The sequence below is a fragment of the Dreissena polymorpha genome, chromosome 3 (genome assembly GCF_020536995.1).
Source record: "Dreissena polymorpha isolate Duluth1 chromosome 3, UMN_Dpol_1.0, whole genome shotgun sequence".
Taxonomy (NCBI): Eukaryota; Metazoa; Mollusca; class Bivalvia; order Myida; family Dreissenidae; genus Dreissena; species Dreissena polymorpha.
The window spans coordinates 147978128-148003869 of NC_068357.1; the positions used below are offsets into that span (position 1 = coordinate 147978128).

General features: G+C 34.7%; 1 protein-coding gene and 1 long non-coding RNA gene across 3 annotated transcripts in view; one reads left to right on the plus strand and one right to left on the minus strand.

Annotated features, from left to right (window-relative positions):
- Positions 1 to 25742, minus strand: part of LOC127871909 (uncharacterized) — a 303905-nt gene that overhangs the window by 72028 nt on the left and 206135 nt on the right. The window contains exon 11 of one of the 2 annotated variants that reach the window (XR_008045605.1): positions 3377 to 3397. The exons of the other annotated variant lie outside the window; for it this stretch is intronic. The gene's annotated coding sequence lies outside the window, so the exon portion shown is untranslated. Of the gene's footprint in view, positions 1 to 3376; positions 3398 to 25742 lie in introns of those variants that run through there. 2 annotated transcript variants of the gene reach the window in all.
- LOC127871917 (uncharacterized) lies at positions 22136 to 23030 on the plus strand. The gene is made up of 3 exons (XR_008045607.1): positions 22136 to 22253; positions 22663 to 22795; positions 22942 to 23030. It is a non-coding gene; the product is annotated as an uncharacterized LOC127871917 (long non-coding RNA).

Genomic DNA, 25742 nt, shown 5'->3' on the forward strand with positions numbered 1-25742 from the left:
CAGAACATGCTCCGCCTGTTGTTACACGTTCATGACAACAGCCAGTGCATGGTATTCTATTGCCAACATATAGAACATGCTCCACCTGTTGTTATACGTTCGTGACAACAGCCAAGGCATGGTATTCTATTTTCAACATATTGAACATTCTCCGCCTATTGTTACTTGTTCATGACAAGACATGGTATTCTAATGTCAACACGGACAAAGACCGATCACAATAGCTCACATTGTAACTTCTTGACAGCTGAGCTGAAAAGTTGAAGCCATTTGTCAAGGTATGTACAATTCTATCAGAAACTCCATTAAAAGAATGCTAAAACGGCGCATGAATTTCAAATTTCAAAAGCTTAAGGCGTTCATTGCAGTGTAAATTTTATGATCCTTCAATCAAATTTCTTGAAATTATAAATATTGGAATTATAGTGCATTAATCTAACGTGCTGAGCTCTAATCATGCTGTTACCAAGTTAGAGTATGTGGGTTGGAAACCACGATTTATACTTTTTACCCACATTATTTTTAAACAGCTTATGTATACATCATTAGTTAATGTTTGTTCTTCGTTGGTAGAGGTCCATGGAATAATTTACAAAATTAAATGGTTTTCATGCCCTCATATTGTCTAGCTATATACGACATATTTAGTATTCCCAGTATTTTGTATTTAGTACCGTCATATTTTCTGTCTCTCAACATTTTCATTTTTCCCAGTAGTATGTTTTTTAATAAAGGCTCTTAAATGAATATAAGATGTTTTGCTATAAATATTTGCATTGTTTTTATAACATCCCAAACAAAAAATCTTTAGCAAATTGTACCAAAATTTTCAATAAATTGGTAATAAATCTGAGAAATCCAATTCATTAGCCCCGATTATTACCAATTCATTTAATGAATAAGCAATACATTGGTTTCTTCAGTGAAAGCCCCAACCCTATTTGTTGCCAACTCAGTATTTAGGCCCGATTTCTGTACAATTTATTTAAGAAAGAAAATACATAGAGTACTTTTTATTGCCAATCCATTGTGACAGAAAAATGTTTAGTGCTATTTATTTCCAATTCACTATAGATAAAAATAAAACAATCACTATTTATTGCCAATTCATTATAGATCAAAATAAAAAGAGCATTACTAATTGCCAATTCATTATAAATAGAAATAAATCGAGCACTATTTATTGCCTATTCATTATAGATAGAAAAAAATGAGCAATATTTATTGCCTATTCTGTATACTTCAATACATTGTATATGTCTTGCACTTATTTAATGCATAATCATTATATTTGCGCACTGAAAATCATTTTCTGCTAAGTTATTTGTATGTAGCAATAAATTGGTAATTTTATTTAAAATTACAAAGCTGGTTTCTGGCAATTTTAACATGATTAATTTATACAATAAGGCCTGATTACATGTCTTGTTTATCAGAAGACCATTAAGGTCATGGAAGCTACCTTTCTCAGTACAGACGACCCAGCGAACACGAAAGCAAAATTTGTTTTTCTATAAAAATGAACATTTCGTGTTTTTTTTTATCCTTTTAAAAATGTATTGTCAAACAATAAAACACAGTCAATGAGAAACAAACACATTCTTCTAGCAATTTGTAAACATTTTAAACAAAACCTGCCTTAAAGTACATAAAATTAATAATAATTCATGACATAAAATTAAAATAATCATATTTAATGACACAAAATGAAAATATTCTTCAATAGTATTTTCTTTACATCATTCAGTAAATGATAAGAAGGCAGTAATGGTTATTGGGCAGGGATTTCACTAGACTAGAAAAGCAAAGTGCTAAAATTGGCTCATAGTCACAAACTTTAATGAGTACGACACATATTCAAACTTTAGTTGGTTTTAATGAAAATGACTAACCATATTAAAAGCATGCTTCATTTACAAACACAAAGTCAAAGCGTCATTATGAGAGTCAAATGAAAGCCCTGTTTGGCCAAATAATCACAACAGTTTTGGCAATTGCATTGGTTCATGTTTAAATTACAAATTTCTTTCAAACTTATTTGGATCTGCTGAAAAACAGATGCACTTGTCTACAACAATACAAACACACATCTCTAAAATGTCACAGGCATCCACAATGCAATTCCTTTTGGAAGATTTGAAATACTGAATTGTGTTGAGTCAATGTCCAGAAAATTTGTGGACAATAAGTCCAGGTAACTGTTATTACATTCAAGGAAAAAATTGACTTCATCTGCCTCCAAGATTACAATGCATGCAAATAATTTTACAGATTCATCTTTACTATATTTACTATACCACAGTACAGAATTGTTAAAAAACAACAGTTCACTAAAATAGTCAATCATGCTTATAAAAATAATAAATTTATTACTTTCGACAGCTCATAAATTGTTTCAAATAAACACACTCAAACAGTGCGGAATTTCTGGACTGGAATGGGCAATGTTAAACCATTGATAAAGACAATACAATCAACAGAAGAAATCACTGTTGTTTTTATGCCCCCGAAGGAGGGCATATAGTGATCGCACCGTCCGTCTGTCTGTCCGTCACACTTTGCATTTACGTTTTGAAAACTGCTCATAACTATGTCGCTTCAGATGTAACCTTCATTTTGGTATGCATGTGTATATGGACAAGGCCTTTCCATACGCACACACATTTTGAACCCTGTGACCTTGGACTTAAGGTCTGCGTTTAGGTTTTGAAATCTGCGTTTAGGTTTCGAAAAATGCTCATAACTTCTATCAAAGCGTTTATAGGGGGCATATGTCATCCGATGGTGACAGCTCTTGTTCAAAGATGTTTTTTGTTGAGAATATTAGACACATCGACTTTACAGTTCCGTGTGACACAGTGAAATAATGGACTCAATTGTTAAATTCTTGTTTGAAGACTGCATGAGAATAGTAAGTATTAGAACAAAAATGGTTATCTGCTAATTCTAAGATTAGTTCAAATCAAAATTGTGTGGAAATTGTTTATGACATGTTTTACATAAAAAACATTATATGTTACTAGACAATCTAATCTCAAGTTCATGTAGTTTTTAGCTCGGCTGTTTTCGGAGAAAACCCGAGGTATTGTCATAGCCAGCTCGTCGTGCCGTCGGCCGTAGGCGTAGTGCTAAACCCTTAACATTGGCTCTAAAAGCATGCTTCCACCTACTGACTAATGGGGTTGTTCACCCTCGGGACTTCGGTTAATAAACCATTACCCGAGCACACTGCTTAAAGGGGCCTTTTCACAGATTTCGTCATTTTTTAACTTATTCATTAAATGCTTTATATCGATAAATGTAAACATTGGATCGTAAAAGCTCCAGTAAAAAATCAAGAATAAAATTTAAAAAAGGAATAGAACATTGCCCGGACCAGGTTTCGAACCAGTGACCCCTGGAGTCCTGCCAGAGTCCTGAAGTAAAAACGCTTTAGCCAACTGAGCTATTCCGCCGAGTACACATACGTATCGTATTTTATACCTTATATAAGCAATCTTCGTAGTTTCACAAAATTTAACGACAAAAACAGAACTCTCCAAATTATTCAATCGTTTCGCGTTGCAACGCTTTATAATTTTTAGGTTTTAAAATCGTCAAAAGATGCATATAATGGCTATATTAGACCATGGTAAATGTTCAGTATTACTGTTTCCTCACAAATATCATAACTAAAACAAAAATGTGCGATTCTGAAACAATTTTTTTCAATTTTGTCAATTTACCAAAGCGTGAAAAGATCCCTTTAACATAAAACTCTGGATAAAAAGGTCGAAAACGGCCATAAAATGGACAGCCCGATTTTACTGGGCTGTACCATTGATATCAATAGAAAACTTTGCAGTGTTGGTGCGGTGCCTTAATAAAAATCTATTGGTTTAAAAATATCTATACTTATTCAAGAAGAGTTAAAAACGCAGTACTCAATAAAAGTAATAATCAATGTCTTGCCTAAAGCTGTAAGAAAGCGGTGTTTTTATTGGTTGACTGTATTTAAAAGCATGGCTCTGATTGGTTATCTCTGTCACGTCCGCGCAAAAGCAAGTAGGTCAATCCGTTTTGGGATAGAAATTTCGCACAAAGAACGACCTTGAAATGGCGTCTGCCCTTGCATGGACGTGACAGAGATAACCAATCATAATGATTGCGTCTGCTCTTTTGCACTTTTGGAATGTAAACAAAGCATATGAAACAAGAAGGAATATTACTACTTGAATCTGTTTGAATTTAATATAATTGGTATATGTTATTTAAACTATTATGATGAAGTTATATTAATATTATTATTATTGTTACTATTATTATTATTATTATTATATGTATGTTGTTTGTATTGAAAAGAGAGAGAAGGTGGAGAATAGCCCAATTTTTATAAGTATTGATGGTAAAAACACATACTATTATATGCGGTATCATCATTACTAGACCCATTGTTCAGTATTTACTGCAATGGGTTGTTGGAGTCTTTAAACTTTGTGATCTGTGTTTTAAATGTTAAAATTCAAATAGGATTATTTTTAGTATAATGCCTATAGAAAAGTAAAGGAATACACAGATGTGTAATATGTTTGAAAAACAAAAACAAAATAATAATATTTAAGGATTTTCCAGATCACAAAGTGGTTTAATATTGCCACTATATATTTACATACATAGTGAAGTACTAGAATTAGGTGTATATTTAAGGTTTAAACGAAATGTCATACAACATGATCTAATAGATGGGAAAATATGCTTATCTACGAACATTAATTAGTAGGAATGCTAAAGCCTGATTTAATAGCTCTCAAATGTGAAGTGAATTTGCATGTAGACATGCAATTATATAGAAAAAAAGAAAAGAAAAAGATAATATATAATAACACATAGGGAGTATAACTCTCAAATCTATATTAATGTTGCAATTGAATTATTAAAAATTGTAATGTGTATAAATTTATGTATGTTATTCAATGTTAAACACTTGCAGACAGGGAATATAGCTGTAATGCTCCAACGTAAGACCCTGTCTGTATGGAACTTAAAGAGGATATGGCTATGGAGAAGAGAAGTCCCCCCCCCCAGAGTGGCGTTAAAACAATATTTAAAAGTGAGATTAGTAAAAAAAACTTATATGTTAAGGGTAATGACTTACGTGTCTCCAAACGGTCACCTTTATAGGGCCACATAAAAAATAAAGGGTAAAACAATGTGATTTACAGTTAAAAATGAGACAAAACATCTAAATTTGTTCAAAAAGTACATTATTTACAATATGTACAGTACTATATGCGTTTATATATTTAAAATACAAGTTGCCACCCTGGAGGGTTGAAAGAAGAAGAGATTTTGGAAGTGTAGGCCGGTGTGAGTGGGGGAAAAAGCCAGCAGGGGTGATGTCACTCAGTTAAACTAAGGGAGGTAATTGTGGGGATGTAGTCTACAACGGTTGTTTCCCCAGGACCAGAGGGAGTGCACAGTAAATGAAAAATAGTTTGTATACAATTGAAGGAAAATTGGAAAAAGGTATGATGTAAATGGGTAAAAAGACCAAATATTACCTAGATGCAGTAAAACAAACCCAAAAAGCTCTAATCCAACCAATATTATTTATATATTGGTGATAACAATGGAGGAAATAGTACTAAAGTACCTTGTATGGTATGTAAAATGGCAATTAAACAGAAAAACCGAGGCAATTTGCTATATAAAATAGCAATTTTACATAAAATTAAGGAAATTTGCTAAATAGCAATTTTAACATGATTTAGTGTAATACAGAGTAAAAAGTTTGCTATGGTGTAGAAATAGCAGTATTGAGAGAAAAATAAGGCAATTTGCTATATAAGATAGCAGTTTTACACAAAAATAAGGAAATTTGCTACACAAAATAGCAGTTATAACAAGATTTAATGTACTACAAGGTACAAAATTTGCTATGATCGAAAATAAGCAATATCAACAAAATCGGCAATAATACCAAGGGATTGGTATTACCCTGGATAGGGCTAAATAAGGGTTTTTCATGGTATAAGGCCCTGCACCGTGCACTCTAGTCCGACATGGCTCTTCGAGTTTGAAGGGGAAAGGGTGGGGTGTCAAAGGGGAAGAGAGGGGGTGCAATGCAGCCAACAATCCCAGGTTACTGGACAGCCCTGTCCTTTCTTGTAATAAGAAATGCCATAAAATATGATTATATTAAGATACTGAAAATGTAAATGGTGGACTAACGTCATACTCTCATAAAAAATGTATTAAAATAAAGAAGACCAGGTCAATACCATTGGCCTGATTTAGAAAGTGCGGGGTAGAACAATAAACCCATTAAAAACTAAAATAAAGGTTGTATAAAGGAGGCACAAATCCAACACAATTACTAGATTACGTCAGTTTTGTGCAAAGATTACACAGTTTAAAGGAAAAACAGTCACAAGACTGAATATTTGGGTGGGTGTTGGCTGCTCTCCCTCCCCCAATGACCTAGATTTTGTCAGTTATCTGACAATCCAGAAGGTATTTGGCGAGGGCAGAGAAGACCGGGCCCCTAGCTGCTCCCTTGGGGTCTAGCACGTTGGAAAGGTTTAAAACAAGTCCATGGGAGTGCAATGCAGCTTCGAGGTGGTCCCTCTGCGCCTTATGGTTAGGACAGTGCAGCAGCATGTGGGGCGCAGTGCGGGGTTCCTGGCACTTAGGACATGCAGGGTCTATACCGAGGACATACTTTCCCGCGCCAACGGGTAATAGGGTGGTTCCCATCCTCAGGCGCGTGATGGCTCTGTCAAGCACAATGCTTGCTGAGTATCTGTCAGGCGGCCTGAGAGTTTTCGCGGGTCTGGTAAAAGTATGTCGACGGGAAGACAAATTGTCAGTCCGGAGATTCCACTCACCCACTACAAATTTCTTTGTCAGGGAGTAGATCTCAGTAGGTGCCAGCCAGGGGTTCCCCAGCATCTACGGCCCCCCTCAAGAGGCCCTCCTTTGCCCCCCTGTCGGCCTGCTCATTCCCGCTGATGTTGACATGTGCTGGACACCATACTAATGTGACCTTTAAAGATTTATCTAGGCACTGTTGATGAAGTTCCAAAATGCTAGCTAAAATGTCAGGCCTAGATTTGCTATTTCTGTTTTTATAGACTCAAGAGATGACATAAGTCTGATAAAATAGCAGTTTTGTAGGTGGAAGCAGTAGGAAGCGTATAACATTTTTGTAACATATTCGAAATATATATTTAATTTTATATACAATTTTATATCATTAAGCTTGAATGTTCATTTTTCTTCGAAAGATATCCTCGATCGATCCATTCTGGTCTAAGACAATTAAAGGCTATATTCTTTTCCTTCAATTACTTCCAAACGATTTCATCATCAAGACTACATGTTGTTGTATCTATAGCTTACCATTATGTATGTGCAGATATATAATACATTAACTGCCTATATATTTCTTAAAGTATTATATGTGGAATGATGGGCATATTGCCTTTTTTCTTGAATAAAGCATATCTATACATTCTGCATATATATATATGTCCTCAAAATATGTGTTCTTGAACTTGTATTAGCATAAACAACGCTTTATTATTATACAGCCCAAGCAAAATCTCTGTATTATTAGCTGCGCCATTCTTGACCAATTTATTTTTTGTAAATACTCATTTATAAACTTTAACCTACACAATTATATAATTATGAGTCTCTATAAAAACATATCCATTAATTATTAATAATTAGAAACTATTTGTTACATATTAACCAACTACATCATGTGGAACCCGAGCCTGAACCTGAGCCAGAGCCTGAAATTGTCAACGCCAACGACAGTATTACCATTGACACACCTTTTGAGCGTCCCCAAGAGATTGTCGAGAATTCCATACAAGAAGCGCCTCTTAACACGTCGATCGTAGAAGAGCAACCCGTGGTCTTCCACCATCTCCCGACAGGTAGCAAGCACGGTAACCCTATCGTCATCAGTACAGATGGATACTCGTACTCAGTCTTTAAGACGTTGAAGAATGGCGGTACAATCTGGCGATGTAGTGTCAGGAACAAGAATGTGAAGTGTCAGGCGAAGGTCACAAGTAATGGCGACAAGTATGCTCGAAACAGCACCAATCATTGTCATCCCGCTGATCCAAGTCTGCTGTACAAGAAGGAAAAATCTGTGAAAATCAAGGAAGACTCTTCAAACCATCTGTATCACTCTGCTATGGACTTGGCGAGAACTGCTCTTTCTGACAGGGGTACCCGCCCAAACCTGCCAACAGCAGAGTCCCTCCAGAGGAAGGCCAACCGTCACAGAAAGAGCCAAAGACCGTCAGAGCCAACTGACCTGGAGTTTGCAGTGAATCAAGACTATCTGAACTGCGGGGACTACATCATAGCCGACCTGCGTGTTGACAGGGAACGGCACATCCTCTTTTCCACACCAAGGCAACTGGAAATACTACGGTCAACCAAGCGGTGGTTTATGGACGGGACCTTTAAAGTAAGTGTTTATTTAATTGTATATTCTCTTCCAGGCTTTGGGGATTTTACTAGTAACAATACATATTGCAATTATTTTATTTAACTATGTTTTATAAGTGAGGCAGGAAAGCTGTTATGACATCATACATCTTAAATTAATAAAAGGATAAAAGATGATTAAGCTTGAAAAATGCATCTTGATTATGATACACAATTCAATTTTATTGTATGATACTTTAATATTGTCATATTGTCCTCAACAGATTGTAGACAGACCATTTCGCGGAGGGCAGCTGATGTCAATCCATGGGTTCATCCAATTTGATGGAAAGATGAAACAGATTCCACTCCTGTTCGCTCTCATGTCTCGGCGGAAGAAGATTATGTGGCGGTACTGGGTGAGATCAAATCAATTCTGGGGGCCAGACGGCAAAGAAACCAGTATAGGGAATGTGACCGGAAGATTTTTGATGCCTGGAGTAAGTATGAGGCCAAAGAGCTCAGTACATCGGGACTCTTGAGATAAGTGAGTAGGTTGTACGGTGCGGCTGAATATTAAGTATAGAAATTGTCTATAATTGTGAAAACTCACTAGCAGGAAGTGTATTTACTGTTCAAAGTGAAATGGGATTTCTTGGCAATATTATTTTAGTTTTTTTGTAATCAATCATAATTTGTATTTTATTTTCAAAGTTATTTCTGTCTGTATATTCCTGAAAAAAAGGATTAATGATTTACATGCATATTATTACATTTTGGTGAAATAAAAAGAAATGTATAAATTTAAGATTGTGTTTTGTTTATTCTTAAAAAAAAATTTTTATTTATCATTATTTTTATTTTATTTTCAAAGTTTTTTCTGCCTGTATATTCTTGAAAAAAGTATTTATGATTTATATGCATATAATAACATTATGGTGAAATAGAAATAAATGTATATGAAATAAGATTGTGTTTTGTTTATTCTAAATATTTTTTTTATTAAAAATTAATGTTTTAAATGATGGCTGCTCAATTAAATAATTTGAGCAACCATTAATCTCATCAGACACAAATGTAGTGGGCGAATCAACAAATGGTGACCGAATATTTTGAATATTATACGAGAAATCGGGTTATTCATAAAAGATAACCGTAATTACATGCATGCAAAAACAGTCATATAACAGCTTGCGTATGAACCGGTTATAAATCATATTATATAGGATAATTATATATAATGCAGTATAAATCATTATTTACGGTATAATCTTGGTTAGTTCCCCGTGTATACAAATAAAGTTCCTTTGTGCGAAAAATATATCGATCAATACTAGTAAACAAGGCTTCCATATGGTACGAGTTAGGTTAAATGAACATTATTAACATTATTAATTTTCGGACACATGCATAGAGAATGACTCAATGAGTATAACGTACGGAATGTGTTATTTATAACTTGTTGGTTTTCCAGAAGCTATTTATGGGTGCTGGACGTTTCGTGCCACTACCAGTTCGTGCCACTGATATTTGTGTAGGAGGGCATTGGACATTTCGTCCCACTGATAATATATAGGCGGCCAGGTGTGAATAATACCGTTAAGAAGGTGTGAATCATAACAGGAAACTTTCGCACCTTTGATTGTAACATCTGTTCATGATTGTTTTATTTCATGATTGTTTAAGACTCAATTTTACATGCTTAATATAATACATTAACAAAAATTACATGAAACATTTTCAATACATTGACATTTACCATATCAAAAGTGAATGCATACAATATAAGGACATCAGTATCCATAGGGAACTCTACTATCTCCGGTACCTCTGCCCTGGCGTAATATTTATAGGGATATCCACTATCATTCGACTACATTCGCAACATTTCCACGTAACGACGACATTGCCTTTCATCATTTTTCGATACTGTCGGAGACTGATATCAGTTTGACACGTCAGATGCTGACATCTTTCACATACATCGCATGGGATAACTTTATCTTCTTCACCAACATTCCGTGCACAGCACATACAAGGATATTTGCAAGCCATTACTGGTTTTGTGAATTCAACGAACAACACACGTATTATTCAGTGTTAATTACACAGTTTATATCATAATTAAAGCGGTGAGTTGTTTACTAATTGGTTTCTTATTGGCAATTAAAGGCCCGTGTCGGTACATTTAAGGCCCGAGTCGGTAATGAATTGTTTGCTAATTACTTAAAGGCACATATCGCTAATTGATCATTTGTGAGTCGATAGTAAAGCATAAGCTTTTCCTAAAAGTAAAAGACCAACTTCATTTTAAATGGTTTTATTGTTCATTCATGTTATATTATTATATATGTATATAGTTCATACAAATAAAGCATAAAAATAACAGCTCTTCACGTTTTATATTTATTAAACATAATGAACTATGCACAAATGTTTTTTAAACTAACAATAAATCATTTTATTTTATTTTTACAAACACATGATGCATAACAAAATAACACAACTTTATGTTTTATATGTATTGAACGTAATGAACTGTTTATAAATATGTGTATACTAACAATAAATCATTTTAATGTTTGTTATTTATAATTATAATTGTCAACATTGTTGTAATTTTCTACGTTAATATACACCCCAATATCATTCACACCTATACGGAATTATTCACACCTATCCACCTATATATTATCAGTGGGACGAAACGTCTACCTGTTTTCAACACAAATATCAGTGGCACGAACTGGTAGTGGCACGAAACGTCCATAAACACTATAAATAATTTATAACTTGTTGGTTTCCCAGGTATGTCATTATTTATAACTTGTGGTTTCCCAGGGAAACATTTCTTCTGCGCAAAATACATGCAGACTCAACGAAACGGGTTTGTGTTGAGAAATAGGAAGAAAATGTAGTTAATTTGTTAAAACAAACTTTGAAAAAGCCTATTTAGGCGAAATATATCAGAAAAGAGTGGAACTTCTTCTGTGTAAATTTATATTTATCCCTACTGGATACAAAACTGAGAAACGGGCAAATGGCGGACAGGTGGCGGGACTTGAATAAACTCTGACTTAAACACACGAAATGGTGGGCATGACAGGGCATCCATTAATAATTGGGGAATTAAGGTACTATAGTCTATAGTTCAAGCATTTGTAATCTTTAGTTCGATGTGTGGCGAATTTGAATTTCAACAGGAGTTCTGTTCGACCATGATGCATGAGGATGTGAAGAGTTGGATAGATGATGAAGTTATCAGGCATATACGCGGATGAAACCGTGATTTTCTTGAAGAAAATTTCATTATAAAATTATTTCATGCAAGTTTTATGGGATAAAAATACGTATTGATACTTAATTCCGTAGCTGGAAAGAGCGAGTGAAAGTGCGAGGTGATGGAAGGTAACTAGTTGCAATAATTCAACTATCAGCTTTATAACCCAATGGGTTGCTGATAGCCGCCATAGCAAAAATTATCAAAGGCTCTGGAAGTCCGTTTATATATATTGAACCCAGAAACGAAAGTGCGCAGTTATCCCGCTTTAACATGCGCAGTTATCCCGCTTTAAACATATCGACGTTCACGCGAGAAACACCGTAAATAAACACTGAATTTGCAAGGCATTCGATGTAATCTTTGATATGCAATGTCAATTTTGTTTCAACTAGGGTAAATATACCAGTTGCAATAAAAAAATACCGTGACTACGTTTATATTGTTGGAAAATATTGCATTTATATTCGGACCACTTTCGTCCCAAAATATTTCGTACCCGTGAATTCAACGAACAACACACGTATTATTCAGTGTTAATTACACAGTTTATATCATAATTAAAGCGGTGAGTTGTTTACTAATTGGTTTCTTATTGGCAATTAAAGGCCCGTGTCGGTACATTTAAGGCCCGAGTCGGTAATGAATTGTTTGCTAATTACTTAAAGGCACATATCGCTAATTGATAATTTGTGAGTCGATAGTAAAGCATAAGCTTTTCCTAAAAGTAAAAGACCAACTTCATTTTAAATGGTTTTATTGTTCATTCATGTTATATTATTATATATGTATATAGTTCATACAAATAAAGCATAAAAATAACAGCTCTTCACGTTTTATATTTATTAAACATAATGAACTATGCACAAATGTTTTTTAAACTAACAATAAATCATTTTATTTTATTTTTACAAACACATGATGCATAACAAAATAACACAACTTTATGTTTTATATGTATTGAACGTAATGAACTGTTTATAAATATGTGTATACTAACAATAAATCATTTTAATGTTTGTTATTTATAATTATAATTGTCAACATTGTTGTAATTTTATACGTTAATATACACCCCAATATCATTCACACCTATACGGAATTATTCACACCTATCCACCTATATATTATCAGTGGGACGAAACGTCTACCTGTTTTCAACACAAATATCAGTGGCACGAACTGGTAGCGGCACGAAACGTCCATAAACACTATAAATAATTTATAACTTGTTGGTTTCCCAGGTATGTCATTATTTATAACTTGTGGTTTCCCAGGGAAACATTTCTTCTGCGCAAAATACATGCAGACTCAACGAAACGGGTTTGTGTTGAGAAATAGGAAGAAAATGTAGTTAATTTGTTAAAACAAACTTTGAAAAAGCCTATTTAGGCGAAATATATCAGAAAAGAGTGGAACTTGTTCTGTGTAAATTTATATTTATCCCTACTGGATACAAAACTGAGAAACGGGCAAATGGCGGACAGGTGGCGGGACTTGAATAAACTCTGACTTAAACACACGAAATGGTGGGCATGACAGGGCATCCATTAATAATTGGGGAATTAAGGTACTATAGTCTATAGTTCAAGCATTTGTAATCTTTAGTTCGATGTGTGGCGAATTTGAATTTCAACAGGAGTTCTGTTCGACCATGATGCATGAGGATGTGAAGAGTTGGATAGATGATGAAGTTATCAGGCATATACGCGGATGAAACCGTGATTTTCTTGAAAAAAATTTCATTATAAAATTATTTCATGCAAGTTTTATGGGATAAAAATACGTATTGATACTTAATTCCGTAGCTGGAAAGAGCGAGTGAAAGTGCGAGGTGATGGAAGGTAACTAGTTGCAATAATTCAACTATCAGCTTTATAACCCAATGGGTTGCTGATAGCCGCCAAAGCAAAAATTATCAAAGGCTCTGGAAGTCCGTTTATATGTATTGAACCCAGAAACGAAAGTGCGCAGTTATCCCGCTTTAACATGCGCAGTTATCCCGCTTTAAACATATCGACGTTCACGCGAGAAACACCGTAAATAAACACTGAATTTGCAAGGCATTCGATGTAATCTTTGATATGCAATGTCAATTTTGTTTCAACTCGGGTAAATATACCAGTTGCAATAAAAAAATACCGTGACTACGTTTATATTGTTGGAAAATATTGCATTTATATTCGGACCACTTTCGTCCTAAAATATTTCGTACCCGTGAATTCAACGAACAACACACGTATTATTCAGTGTTAATTACACAGTTTATATCATAATTAAAGCGGTGAGTTGTTTACTAATTGGTTTCTTATTGGCAATTAAAGGCCCGTGTCGGTACATTTAAGGCCCGAGTCGGTAATGAATTGTTTGCTAATTACTTAAAGGCACATATCGCTAATTGATAATTTGTGAGTCGATAGTAAAGCATAAGCTTTTCCTAAAAGTAAAAGACCAACTTCATTTTAAATGGTTTTATTGTTCATTCATGTTATATTATTATATATGTATATAGTTCATACAAATAAAGCATAAAAATAACAGCTCTTCACGTTTTATATTTATTAAACATAATGAACTATGCACAAATGTTTTTTAAACTAACAATAAATCATTTTATTTTATTTTTACAAACACATGATGCATAACAAAATAACACAACTTTATGTTTTATATGTATTGAACGTAATGAACTGTTTATAAATATGTGTATACTAACAATAAATCATTTTAATGTTTGTTATTTATAATTATAATTGTCAACATTGTTGTAATTTTCTACGTTAATATACACCCCAATATCATTCACACCTATACGGAATTATTCACACCTATCCACCTATATATTATCAGTGGGACGAAACGTCTACCTGTTTTCAACACAAATATCAGTGGCACGAACTGGTAGTGGCACGAAACGTCCATAAACACTATAAATAATTTATATGTGCCTCCATAGCTCAGTGGATAAGGCGCTTGCTGAATTCCAGAGGTCTCGGGTTCGATCCCGGGTCGGGGCACATACATGCCAGTCATGTTTCAGCGGAATGCTGACTGACAAATAAAGGCTTAGCTCGGCATTAAGACGTGTTTGTTTGTTTGTTTGTATAACTTGTTGGTTTCCCAGGTATGTCATTATTTATAACTTGTGGTTTCCCAGGGAAACATTTCTTCTGCGCAAAATACATGCAGACTCAACGAAACGGGTTTGTGTTGAGAAATAGGAAGAAAATGTAGTTAATTTGTTAAAACAAACTTTGAAAAAGCCTATTTAGGCGAAATATATCAGAAAAGAGTGGAACTTGTTCTGTGTAAATTTATATTTATCCCTACTGGATACAAAACTGAGAAACGGGCAAATGGCGGACAGGTGGCGGGACTTGAATAAACTCTGACTTAAACACACGAAATGGTGGGCATGACAGGGCATCCATTAATAATTGGGGAATTAAGGTACTATAGTCTATAGTTCAAGCATTTGTAATCTTTAGTTCGATGTGTGGCGAATTTGAATTTCAACAGGAGTTCTGTTCGACCATGATGCATGAGGATGTGAAGAGTTGGATAGATGATGAAGTTATCAGGCATATACGCGGATGAAACCGTGATTTTCTTGAAAAAAAATTCATTATAAAATTATTTCGTGCAAGTTTTATGGGATAAAAATACGTATTGATACTTAATTCCGTAGCTGGAAAGAGCGAGTGAAAGTGCGAGGTGATGGAAGGTAACTAGTTGCAATAATTCAACTATCAGCTTTATAACCCAATGGGTTGCTGATAGCCGCCAAAGCAAAAATTATCAAAGGCTCTGGAAGTCCGTTTATATGTATTGAACCCAGAAACGAAAGTGCGCAGTTATCCCGCTTTAACATGCGCAGTTATCCCGCTTTAAACATATCGACGTTCACGCGAGAAACACCGTAAATAAACACTGAATTTGCAAGGCATTCGATGTAATCTTTGATATGCAATGTCAATTTTGTTTCAACTCGGGTAAATATACCAGTTGCAATAAAAAAATACCGTGACTACGTTTATATTGTTGGAAAATATTGCATTTATATTCGGACCACTTTCGTCCTAAAATATTTCGTACCCGTGAATTCAACGAACAACACACGTATTATTCAGTGTTAATTACACAGTTTATATCATAATTAAAGCGGTGAGTTGTTTACTAATTGGTTTCTTATTGGCAATTAAAGGCCCGTGTCGGTACATTTAAGGCCCGAGTCGGTAATGAATTGTTTGCTAATTACTTAAAGGCACATATCGCTAATTGATAATTTGTGAGTCGATAGTAAAGCATAAGCTTTTCCTAAAAGTAAAAGACCAACTTCATTTTAAATGGTTTTATTGTTCATTCATGTTATATTATTATATATGTATATAGTTCATACAAATAAAGCATAAAAATAACAGCTCTTCACGTTTTATATTTATTAAACATAATGAACTATGCACAAATGTTTTTTAAACTAACAATAAATCATTTTATTTTATTTTTACAAACACATGATGCATAACAAAATAACACAACTTTATGTTTTATATGTATTGAACGTAATGAACTGTTTATAAATATGTGTATACTAACAATAAATCATTTTAATGTTTGTTATTTATAATTATAATTGTCAACATTGTTGTAATTTTCTACGTTAATATACACCCCAATATCATTCACACCTATACGGAATTATTCACACCTATCCACCTATATATTATCAGTGGGACGAAACGTCTACCTGTTTTCAACACAAATATCAGTGGCACGAACTGGTAGTGGCACGAAACGTCCATAAACACTATAAATAATTTATATGTGCCTCCATAGCTCAGTGGATAAGGCGCTTGCTGAATTCCAGAGGTCTCGGGTTCGATCCCGGGTCGGGGCACATACATGCCAGTCATGTTTCAGCGGAATGCTGACTGACAAATAAAGGCTTAGCTCGGCATTAAGACGTGTTTGTTTGTTTGTTTGTATAACTTGTTGGTTTCCCAGGTATGTCATTATTTATAACTTGTGGTTTCCCAGGGAAACATTTCTTCTGCGCAAAATACATGCAGACTCAACGAAACGGGTTTGTGTTGAGAAATAGGAAGAAAATGTAGTTAATTTGTTAAAACAAACTTTGAAAAAGCCTATTTAGGCGAAATATATCAGAAAAGAGTGGAACTTGTTCTGTGTAAATTTATATTTATCCCTACTGGACACAAAACTGAGAAACGGGCAAATGGCGGACAGGTGGCGGGACTTGAATAAACTCTGACTTAAACACACGAAATGGTGGGCATGACAGGGCATCCATTAATAATTGGGGAATTAAGGTACTATAGTCTATAGTTCAAGCATTTGTAATCTTTAGTTCGATGTGTGGCGAATTTGAATTTCAACAGGAGTTCTGTTCGACCATGATGCATGAGGATGTGAAGAGTTGGATAACATGCGCAGTTATCCCGCTTTAAACATATCGACGTTCACGCGAGAAACACCGTAAATAAACACTGAATTTGCAAGGCATTCGATGTAACTTTGATATGCAATGTCAATTTTGTTTCAACTCGGGTAAATATACCAGTTGCAATAAAAAATTACCGTGACTACGTTTATATTGTTGGAAAATATTGCATTTATATTCGGACCACTTTCGTCCCAAAATATTTCGTACCCGTGTTTTCAATGATAAGGATTTGTGTAACTTCTTTAACTCTACCAGTTTGCTATCGTAGTAAGCATAATTGTTTATATCCCTTACCATGGGAGAGACATATTGTTTTTGTGCCGTCTGTCTGTCTGTTTGTTAAACAACTTAATGTCTTGCCAATGACATGTCTAGACTTTGAAATTGAAGTTCCTTATCATGTCAAATATTGAATATACTTATAAAAAATAAATATTGTAATTGAATTAACTTTGTTAAAATATGTTAATGTATGACTTATTGAAATGAGGCTTTAATTTTCAAAACTTTTATTTATTTATTTCAGTTGTTAATACATTGTACTCATTTACTGATGAGCCAAGATCTGTTTGACACCGTCACCGGGAGCGACTGTGAGACGCAGCCTGAAGAGGAACTGCCTCTGGTGTTTCACTTGCAAGCTCCAGAGGTATATGTATGTACATCTGGTTAATGTTTTCATAACTGTTGAGATGTTTTGTGTATTGGGGAATGGAACAGGAACAAACACAGAATGCATATACATGTATTGTGCCAAAGTATTTATGCTAAAAAATATTCTGACATGATAACATTTGTGGACAGATAAATAAATAAATAAAATCTCGTTATTGTTTGGTAATGGGTTAAAAGGCCTGATAAAGAAATTAACATGTTTCACTGTCAAAAGATTTCAGACTCTGATGAAACTCTGCCTCCAGACGACCTGGAAACCCAAGCACCAGAAATCTCCCAACACCACTCAGAAACAGTTACTGAACAAAATACGGTTAGTGAATTTTCTTCAACTTCTTACAGTGCCTATACCTTCAGTGTATCTTCATCACAGCCTGCTACTGAACCAGCCCCTAAAAAGCTTAAACTATCCATACAAACTATTGATCCTTTGCTGATTGACAGTCAGAGTCTGCAGTTATCTCAATGTAGGCAATTGCCTTCTTTTCATTATACACCTGCAACACAGCTATAGTGTGTTTTTTTATGGCAATTTCGGGGCCGATATTCGGCCCCATTCCCCTGAAAAAAGAGTATATATTTTTGCCCCATTTTGTAAAAAAAATCCCCTCCAGAAGAAAAAAAATAAAAAAAAATTGAGAAATAACTGTCTCATAATCATGATAAATATATCTCAAATTTATTTCATGAACACCTAACAAAGTATATAACTATAATTTATATTATTTTGAATTATTATAAAAAGTTTTATTAAATAATTTTTCCCAAATCAGTGGACTTTTCACATTAATTGCATTTTTCTCCCAAAATGGCCGGGAAAAGGCCTGATGTATCTATATTGTGTCAATATTTGTTGATAAAATCATTCTAATTTGGTCCATTTTATTGATAAAAAATGCTCAAATTTGCCATTTTATCGATTTAAAAGATCCTGATTAGACTCAAAATGGCTAAGAAAACTGAGACTATGCATGAAGTCTGAACTGTCTGAAACTAATGTTGAAAAAATCATTGATATATATTTTAATTTTAAGAAAAAGGACAAAGACATTCAGCTGTGAATATTATATTCATGCAAACATATGTATTAATATAATAAATATCATTACATATAAACAAGTGAATTTTTAATTTTCCCCTTTTCCTAAAAAACGATGCATTTTTACCCTTTGGACGGGCCCCGCCACCATTCCCCTATAAGGGAAAAAAAACACTGAGCTAGAAGACAGTCTGCAGTTTTCATTAATGGCTGAAATGCCAAATTTCACACAGTTTGAAATCAACCGTGAAAAGGTGTGTGAAAAAAGAAGGGTTGAAGTACAAACACTGTCGACTGGGCCCTTGTGTCTTGATAGTAACAATATTTATACTGGAGAGACAGTGATCTTTTGGGCTGAGGATAAGAGTGTTCGGAGATTAACATCTGGGGATGTAATTTTTAAGAATTTATTCACTTGGTAATTTTACCATTAGTTGTATCATAAGATATTTTTCAACGAATCAGAATGAGTTTCATTGAGCAGCTTGGCATAGGTGCTAAACATTTAACTGAAATTACTTCCTTACCAAAGATAGACCTAAACAATTTCAATAATGGTCTTGCCATTGACTTGCATACATTTGCTGTTTTGAATGGTTTATCTTTATCGGTTTACTTTTTAAAGTGGATTGCACAATTGACTAATTTATTACCCGATGCGATTAATATGCCTGCTGTCATTAGCAAAGTGCACAGAACATTAAACACCGTGAAAAAAAGAGAGGTGCATTGAAAACAGCTTATTTGCATGAACTTTTTGTCATTCCTGTTCACACATCTTCAAGTGTTGAAGCTAGCCCTCTGTGTTCTAGAGTAGAAATACTGTCCGACTTAGTGAAAGAATCTGTTAATATAATAGAAACTAAAACAGCTGCATAACAAGATAGTAGCAAAAAACTGAAGGAACGTAGAGATACTGTTGTCAAGGTGAGGGAAACTGACAAACATTTAAAGCGTAAACTAGATCGGAAAGAGGCTGCACTTGAAGACAAGAAGGGCAGGGTTTTTTTTGGCCCGATTTTATAGCCGAAATTCGGCTATGTTCCCAACCCCAAAAAGTATACTTTTTTCCCAAAATGTGGCGAAAAATTCCCAATTTAAAAAAAAAACAAAAAAGAAAGTTTTTTTTTTTTTTTTTTTTTTTCTTTTAGAAAGAAGTGTCTTATGTGTATTTTATCTCAATTTTAATTCAATTACCTCAAACAAAGTATTATATGATTTATTTATTTTTAATTTGAATGATTATAAAGAGTTATATCAAATTAAGTATTTCCCTTATCTGTGGACTTTCGTGTGGAAAAAAAGGCTAATGAATTTATTTTCCCAATTTCATGAAAATGCCGACAAAATTCCCAAATTCAAAGCCATGGGCTATCTTCCCAAAAAGTGGAAAAAAAAAACTGAAGGGTAAAGTGGTCATATTGGAAAAGTCAAAGAAGGAATTACTTTCTGAGAATACAGCAAAGTCCAAGGAAACAGGGATTTTAAAGGGAGCCTTAGCTAAATCAAAAGTAAAGTTTAATAACATGAGGTCTTCTTTAAATAATTTGCGGAGCAATGAAAGTCAGTTGAAGTGTCAAATACATTTAAAAGATCAAGAAATTAACATGTTTAAACAAAAGCTAAAGGAAGATGAAGCTATTAGCGCCAAAGAAACAGAAAAGCTAGCACAGGAAGCAGTGGAATATGGCGAATATCTGACAGCTTTGATGGAAGACAAGCCTTAAATAAATTATTTATTTGATTATGATAAAAACAAGTACACCACACAGACAATAGAATGTGTCATGAATTTGACAGACTTAAAAGTACCTGTTGAAAAAGTTTGGGCTGTCATTAAGACTGTAGCAACATTGTTGGGTAAAACTGTTGATAAAGTTCCATCTGCAACCACAGTTAACAGGATCGTAGACAGCAAGTTAGCAGTAGCACAGAAACAGTTATCTTCTGTGTTAACTGACAAACCAAACGGCTAAAACACGGTATTGGTGCTGATTTGCATTTTTAGCTCATCTATTTTTTGAAAAAAAATTATGAGCTATTGTCCGGTTAAGTTTTGCGTTTAGGTCCATTTTATTCCTTAAGTATCAAAGCTATTGCTTTCATACTTGCAACACTTACTAACTTTCATAAGGGGGCTGTGCAGGCAAAGTTATGTAACTCTGACTGGCATTTTGACAGAATTATGTGCCCTTTTTATACTTAGAAAATTGAAAATTTGGTTAAGTTTTGTGTTTAGGTCCACTTTATTCCTACAGTATCAAAGCTATTGCTTTCATACTTGCAACACTTATTAACTATCATAAGGGGACTGTGCAGGCAAAGTTATGTAACTCTGACTGGCATTTTAACGGAATTATGGGCCCTTTATACTTAGAAAATTGAAAATATTGTTAAGTTTTGTGTTTTGGTCCACTTTACCCCTAAACTATCATAGATATTGCTTTCATAATTGGAACACTTGCAAACTATCATAAGGGTACAGTATAAGGACAAGTTGCATAACTCTGGGTGTCATTTTTACGGAATCATGGCCCTTTTTTGATTTAGTAACTATGACTATATGGTTAAATTTTGTGTTTAGATCCACTTTTTACTTCTAAGGTATCAAGGCTATTGCTTTCAAACTTCAAATACTTTCATGCTATCATGAGGTTACTGTACCTGGCAAGTTGAATTTTACCTTGACCTTTGAATGACCTTGACTCTCAAGGTCAAATTATTAAATTTTGCTAAAAATGCCATAACCATAACATGATTAGATTTGATTGATACTTTGACAAAACTACTCTTACCTGACATACCACAATGGACTCCACGCAAACCATCCCCCGTGCCCTTCCTCCCCCCCTCCCCCCCCCCCCCCGAATCCCTCCCCCCCCTAATTTTATGTCCCCCACTATAGTAGTGGGGGACATATTGTTTTTGCCCTGTCTGTTGGTCTGTCTGTCTGTCTGTTTGCGCCAACTTTAACATTTTGCAATAACTTTTGCTATATTGAAGATAGCAACTTCATATTTGGCATGCATGTGTATCTTATGAAGCTGCACATTTTGAGTGTTGAAAGGTCAAGGTCATCCTTCAAGGTCAGAGGTCAAATATATGTGGCCAAAATCGCTCATTTTATGAATACTTTTGCAATATTGAAGATAGCAACTTGATATTTGGCATGCATGTGTATCTTATGGAGCTGCACATTTTGAGTGTTGAAAGGTCAAGGTCATCCTTCAAGGTCAGAGATCAAATATATGTGGCCCAAATCGCTTATTTTATGAATACTTTTGCAATATTGAAGATAGCAACTTGATATTTGGCATGCATGTGTATCTTATGGAGCTGCACATTTTGAGTGTTGAAAGGTCAAGGTCATCCTTCAAGGTCAGAGGTCAAATATATGTGGCCCAAATCGCTTATTATGTTCCCCACTATAGTAGTGGGGGACATATTGTTTTTGCCCTGTCTGTTGGTCTGTCTGTTGGTCTGTCTGTTTGCGCCAACTTTAACATTTTGCAATAACTTTTGCTATATTGAAGATAGCAACTTCATATTTGGCATGCATGTGTATCTTATGAAGCTGCACATTGTGAGTGGTGAAAGGTCAAGGTCAAGGTCATCCTTCAAGGTCAGAGGTCAAATATATATGGCCAAAATCGCTCATTTTATGAATACTTTTGCAATATTGAAGATAGCAACTTGATATTTGGCATGCATGTGTATCTCATAGAGCTGCACATTTTGAGTGCTGAAAGGTGAAGGTCAAGGTCATCCTTCAAGGTCAGAGGTCAAATATATGTGGCCCAAATCGCTTATTTTATGAATACTTTTGCAATATTGAAGATAGCAACTTGATATTTGGCATGCACATGCATCTCATGGAGCTGCACATTTTGAGTGGTGAAAGGTCAAGGTCAATGTCATCCTTCAAGGTCAGAGGTCAAATATATGTGGCCCAAATCGCTTATTTTATGAATACTTTTGCAATATTGAATATAGCAACTTGATATTTGGCATGCATGTGTATCTCATGGAGCTGCACATTTTGAGTGGTGAAAGGTCAAGGTCATCCTTCACAAGTTCAAGGTCATCCTTCAAAGTCAAACGTCATATAGGGGGACATTGTGTTTCACAAACGCATCTTGTTTTATGAATACTTTTGCAATATTGAAGAAAGCAACTTGATATTTGGCATGCATGTGTACCTCATGGAGCTGCACATTTTGAGTGGTGAAAGGTCATGGTCAAGGTCATCCTTCAAGGTCAGAGGTCAAATATATGTGGCCCAAATCGCTTATTTTATGAATACTTTTGCAATATTGAAGATAGCAACTTGATATTTGGCATGCATGTGTATCTCATGGAGCTGCACAGTTTGAGTGGTGAAAGGTCAAGGTCATCCTTCACAAGGTCAAGGTCATCCTTCACAAGGTCAAGGATATATATAGGGGACATTGTGTTTCTCAAACACATCTTGTTTTTTTTGTTTTTTTTTAACATCATCTCACAAATGACCACCACACCCTCACACTATACTATACCCCCCCCCCCCACACCCCAATTATTTTTTTTTGAAACAGTTAAAAAACACAAATATTTATTTTTATTATTTTATGTTTGAAATACTGTCCAACCATGGCATCCAAGAATACCCCCCCCCCTCCCCCCGAATTCCCCCCCCCCCCCCCCTAATTTTTTTGTTTTTATGATCATCTCACAAATGACCACCCCGAATCCCTTCCCCCCCTAATTTTTTTTATTTTTTTTTAACATCATCTCACAAATGACCACCACACCCTCACACTATACTAAACCCCCCCCACACCTCACACCCCAATTTTTTTTTTGAAACGGTTAAAAAACACAAATATTTATTTTTATTATTTTATGTTTGAAATACTGTCCAACCATCGCATCCAAGAATACCCCCCCCCCCTCCCCCTCCCTCCCCCCCTTCCCCCGAATTCCCTCCCCCCCCTAATTTTTTTTTTGTTTTTTTTTTTAAGATCATCTCACAAATGACCACCACACGCTCACACTATACTATACCCCCCCCCCCCTTCCTCACAAATGACCACAACACCCTCACACTAGACCCCCCCACACCCCCAATTTTTTTTTTGAAATGGTTAAAAAACACAAATATTTATTTTTATTATTTTATGTTTGAAATACCGTCCAACCATCACACCCAAGAATCCCCCCCCCCCCCCCCCCAATTTTTTTTTTTTCGCATTTTTGGAAGATAATGTAATAAATGTCCACGCCCCCACACTATGCACCCCTCTTCGCTCCACCCCTCCCTCCTTTGTGATTGAAAATGAGAGTCCCTTCACCTTTAAAAAGAAAATAGATGAGCGGTCTGCACTCGCAAGGCGGTGCTCTTGTTTTATGTTATATCCATGGCTAAGAAAAAAGATACAAGATAGGAATTAATTCTAAAGGTCCACTACACTGGCATATACCCATCTTACTTTCCTGAAAATTTCAAGAGGCTAGTGCTACACGTTCTTGAGATATACCTTGAAACATGCTCTAAAAATGGCCTTTTTTTTGCGTTATGCAGTCTCATTTGAAAAAATCTATTGATTTAAATGAGAATTGCTCTTGATATCAGCAACAAATGATGCAAACATTGGTATAATCTTACACAGACTTGTATCCGGTACGATTTGCTGCTTGAATTAATGAAATAGGTAAAATATTATGGATTTTATAAGTAAAATGCTACTAGCAGGGATTTTGTTTCAACACTAAAATTCAAACATATACTTATTGTTATACTCCAATTATTGGTACAAAATTTCAGTAAATTAAACTTGTATTAACATAAAAAATTCAGTTATGTATTAGGATAAGAACAAAACCCATTCAAACTACTAGATAAGCCGGGGTTTAAGCAATAATGATAGTTCATTGGTAAATCTTTTTATTTAAAATTCTGTCTGTAACCATTGAAAGTTTTATGTGGCAATAGTTAAGAAGTTTTTCCATGCAAAAGTATAAATACTACATTTGCTAATGTGTATTCATGTCATGTCTAAGTTGGATGAAATTTGCCTTGCTAAAATATTATCATTATTGAAAAAATACTACTTAGAAAAAGTTACAGACACTACAAAATTGTGTAAAAAATGAAGGAAAAAAATCCCTGTTCCATTTCTCATAAATATTTTGTTTTACCCATGAGAAAGTTCCATCTTTTATGTTGGAATGTTACATCATACATTGTGCAATAGATTAATGTGCAAAAAGGGTAATGCAAGACCTCTTGGGATGAAATATTGTAAGCATTCTTGTGAAATTAATTTATGAACAATTTATTTAGGAACAATATAACCTGATTTTCTTTTTCTAAAATGATTTATCTAAATATGTCTGTGTTCTTTACGATGATACAACCCTTTAATATGGAGAGAAGACAAGAACAAACCTCTTGTAATGACTCAGGTATGTATCTACCATTTTGATTATGCTACGCTAAAATTCGTAGTGTCTGTAACCACAAACTTCCTTCTGTAAGCCTTAAACCTTTTTTGTTATATGTGAGTAAAATGAAACAAAATTGTATTTTGTGTTACATTGCTGATGTCTAAGGTGCATTATTTAGACATTTTCTGTCTGAAATTTTAAATATTTATCATATTAATGTAAATAAATTGTCTTCATAGTGTAGCTTTCTATAAACTGGCATGTTTTCAATTATCTCCTAGAATATGCAATTGGAAACATAGTTTTTATGCCCCCCTTCGAAGAAGAGGGGGTATATTGCTTCGCTCATGTCAGACGGTCGGTCGGTCAGTATGTCGGTCCGTCCACCAGGTGGTTGTCGTATGATAACTCCAGAACGCATATGCCTA